The sequence below is a fragment of the Macaca nemestrina genome, chromosome 10, assembly GCF_043159975.1.
Source record: "Macaca nemestrina isolate mMacNem1 chromosome 10, mMacNem.hap1, whole genome shotgun sequence".
Classification (NCBI taxonomy): domain Eukaryota; kingdom Metazoa; phylum Chordata; class Mammalia; order Primates; family Cercopithecidae; genus Macaca; species Macaca nemestrina.
Window position 1 is genome coordinate 143,129,564 of NC_092134.1, and position 3,632 is coordinate 143,133,195.

Below are 3,632 nucleotides of genomic sequence, written 5' to 3' on the forward strand. Positions count from 1 at the left end.
GGCCTTAGCCAGTAGGGCTGAAGAGATGGGGGTGGGGCGGGGGTGGGAGTGTAGGGCAGCCGAGTCAGTGACACCTGCTTCCCCAGCCTGGAAGGGTGGGCCCTGTATCGTGGAGTTCCCAGAGAAGAAGACCCAAAGGAAGGGGCCCTCTCTTGTCTGGAGGCCACACCTGTTAGAGAAGAAAGGCAAGCAGTGAGAGCCCGGGGCACGCTGAACAGGGAGAGCAGAAGCAGAGGTACAGGAGAGTTACAGACTATGCCCAGGGCTGTGGGGAAGCAGCTTGTTAGACACCGAGCCCACCAGGCTGCGTGGGGCCTCAGACCTTGCCCACATGGACACCCGGGTCTCAGATCCATACACAGCCATGCAGGCACCAGCCCCTCCTCATCCTCAGAGACAGGCGCGCATGTGCGCCAACTCAGAGACGCCACAGCCAGCTGGGCGTACTCCTTTAGAGGGGCTTGCAGGCCTGGCTTGGATCCTGGCCCTTTTACATACTAAGTGTGTGACCTTGGGCAAGTGTAACCTCTCTGATCCTTAGTCTTCTCTTCCATAAAACAGGAATACCACTACTCACATCAGTGTTGTTAGAGTCCAACAGATGCTATAGGGACAGCTGCCCTGGGGAGCATTCGGGCAAACCCATCCTATTTCCCATAGCTCCAGCCCCACCACTTCGGGCTGCCAGCATCACAGGAGAGCTCAGGAAGAGTTTAGAGATACCCTTGCTGTCCCCAGTCTCAGACTAGGTTGCACTGGAGGGAGAGGTAGTCCTAAAATAATTCTGCCTCCGGTGGCCTGAGAGTGCTACTCCGCACAGCAGCATCGTCCAAGATAAGCAGGACCTGAGTCATCTAAGCCCTCTGATTCTGGGGAAACAATGTCCTCCCAGAAAAGGGAAAACTGTGATCATTTTTCCCCCTTCAAGTTCCATCCGTCCGTCCATCCATCCGTCCATCCATCCATCTGTCCGTCCATCCGTGCGTCCATCCATGCGTCCGTCCATCCATCCATCCGTCCATCCGTCCGTCCGTCCGTCCATCCATCCGTCCATCCGTCCGTCCGTCCATCCATCCGTCCGTCCATCCATCCATCCATCCATCCGTCTGTCCGTCCGTCCGTCCATCCATCCATCCATCCATCCATCCATCTGTCCATCTGTGCGTCCATCCATCCTCCATCCAGTAAACACCGAGTGCCTTTTCTGAGGCAGAATTGTATTACCTGTGAGAGGCAGAAATAACGAATTATGAAATGAGACCCCTGCCCTATCAATATCCATGGTCAGGGGGACAGTATGCTACAGTGGAACAAGCATAGATTTTTGGAGCCAAGAGGCCTAGGTTCAAATCCCAGCACCATCACTCACTCGTGTGTGGCCTTCGGACAAACCCCGTAGCTTCTATTTACTCACCCCAGTTTCCCATCTGTAAAACGGGGCTGATGATTTTTACATTTCAAAGTTCTTAAGGGGATGAAATGAAGTAACATGTGAAACTCCTCGTCTGAGTTAGATGCTCAGGAGTAAGTCCTATTCCAGGCCCTCCGAAAGTACGCACGGGGTTAGAAGATGAGGGTGGTGAGAACGTTCTGTGGTGGCCAGTGGTTCCTACCTCAGCCAAGGTGATAGATTCATTTAGCTACACGTCATCTTCACTCTGCCCACTCCTCAGTGTGGAAACAGCCCAGGCTCAGCTAGGCTTCCCAGGATGCCTACCTTTTGCAAAGGTGAGAGTCTCTGGCCTCCAGGAGTTTACTAACTGGTCTGAATACTAAGTGGGTGTTGGAGGCTAGGAGAACTTGAGTAAGGAAGGACTCAACATTAAGATGGTGGGACTAAGGCCAGAGGTAGTCAGATAAAAACAGGGAGGAACTAGGTAGCTGTTTCGGGGGCAAGTCAAACTGCACTCCCCGGGCCAGGTCAACCAGGCAGTTGTTCTCTGACAAGGTGAAGGAGAGGAGACAGGACTGCTGGGCTGTTGCTGTTCGTCCTCGCAGAAAGCATGTCACACCGTAGGCGCTAAATGTAATTTTTGAGGAAAACTCACCCTCGTGGGTTGCCGGATCCTCTCCCCTCTTTCTCATTTTTATGCAGAGGCTCGTGTTTTGTTCTGCAGTAGCTACAGCTAGGTGATCGCACGGACTTTGATGTCCCCTCTGCAATAGCTCTATGGTCAATCCACGGTGGACCTGACACTCAGGGACAGGCCACACCTGAGCACCGGGGTGGCTCAAGTATGGATTCTTGCTGGGCCACGTCCTACTGTGCCACGGCTGACCCCCAGCCCGGCTGCTGGTTTCGTAGAGGCAATGGGTCTGAGAGCTGAGACCTGCTCTGCCTTCCTCATCATGTGAAACCCCACAGGAGATGCTGAGAGGGGACCGAGAGACACACAGTGGGGGTGCTTGATGGAAAACTACAGACTGAGATTCTCACTTCACACCCCACCCCTGCTGAGAAGTTCTAAAGTACAAAGAGGAAGCACATGTAAAAGGAATTTTCCCTTTCTCCCCACAACTTCCTCTCCCTTCATGCCACCTAGAGCTGAAGAAGCATCTCCTTTGCTTGAAGGAGGCACCGGCTATTCTGAATGAAGGGCGGTGGGACGGTGCCGTACCCAGCACCAGGTGGACGTGCTCAGGGACAGTGACGAGGAGACTATTCTGGAGGAACTCACTGGGCCCACAGCATAGGGCACATGTATTCAAAAATACCCTTCCCCACTGATAGCTGCCAGGCCACTCCAGACAACTTCTAGGTAGGTGCCTGGTGCTGTGCAGCGACCAGAGGTGCCTGGGAGCAGATACCCCACTGTCCCAGCCTCTGCTTCCAGAGGACCCACACCCCCGAAGCACCTGTGATATCCCAGCACTTCACAGCAGCCCCGCAAAGTCGATACTGTATTGTTACCTACGTTTGACAGACTGGGAAACCGAGGCTGACCCTTGTCTAGCTGTCGTGACTGATACATGATAGAGGAGAAGAAACTCAGGTCTGTCTGGTCCCAAGCCTGGGTCCTCTCTACGTTGCTTCTTGAGATATGCTCTGGGTGCTTTCTCTAGGAAAATCCCAAGGAGAGGGGTAGTGGTTGTGAAGGTCCAGGGCCTTGCCTGGAAGCCACAGAGGGCAGGTACTTGGTGGAAAACTCCAGGGTGTGATTCACCCTCCTCCCTTGCCCTCATCAGTGAGGTCACCTCCCCTCCCAAGGTTCTCAGTTTCCAGCCTGGAGTCTCTGGTAAGAGAGGGCTGTCCCCTGTGCTGCACATCCCATCTCCTCGTCCCTGGGAAGGAGATGGTTCTGGAGGGGGATAGAGGAAAAGGGGGAAGGGGGAGGGGAAAGGAGGAAGGGCAAGGAGCAGGAGGAGGGGAGATGAGGTCAGGGTGTGAGCCTCTGAGCCCCTTCCCCTGCCCAAGGGAGCAGCTCAGCCCAGCTCTGGAGGAGTCAGCATGGGACCATGCCCACTGGGAGGGCACCGGTCTGGAGACAGTGGGTTCATAGTGGGAGTGGGATGGGGGTGGGAACACTGGGGACAGAGGACTTGACTTCCTGAGGTTGGATGTTGTAATCTTGGTTCACAAACTTTTGGCCTCAGTCCCTCCTGTTGCTCCTGGTATTTCTCTGTCCCTTCAC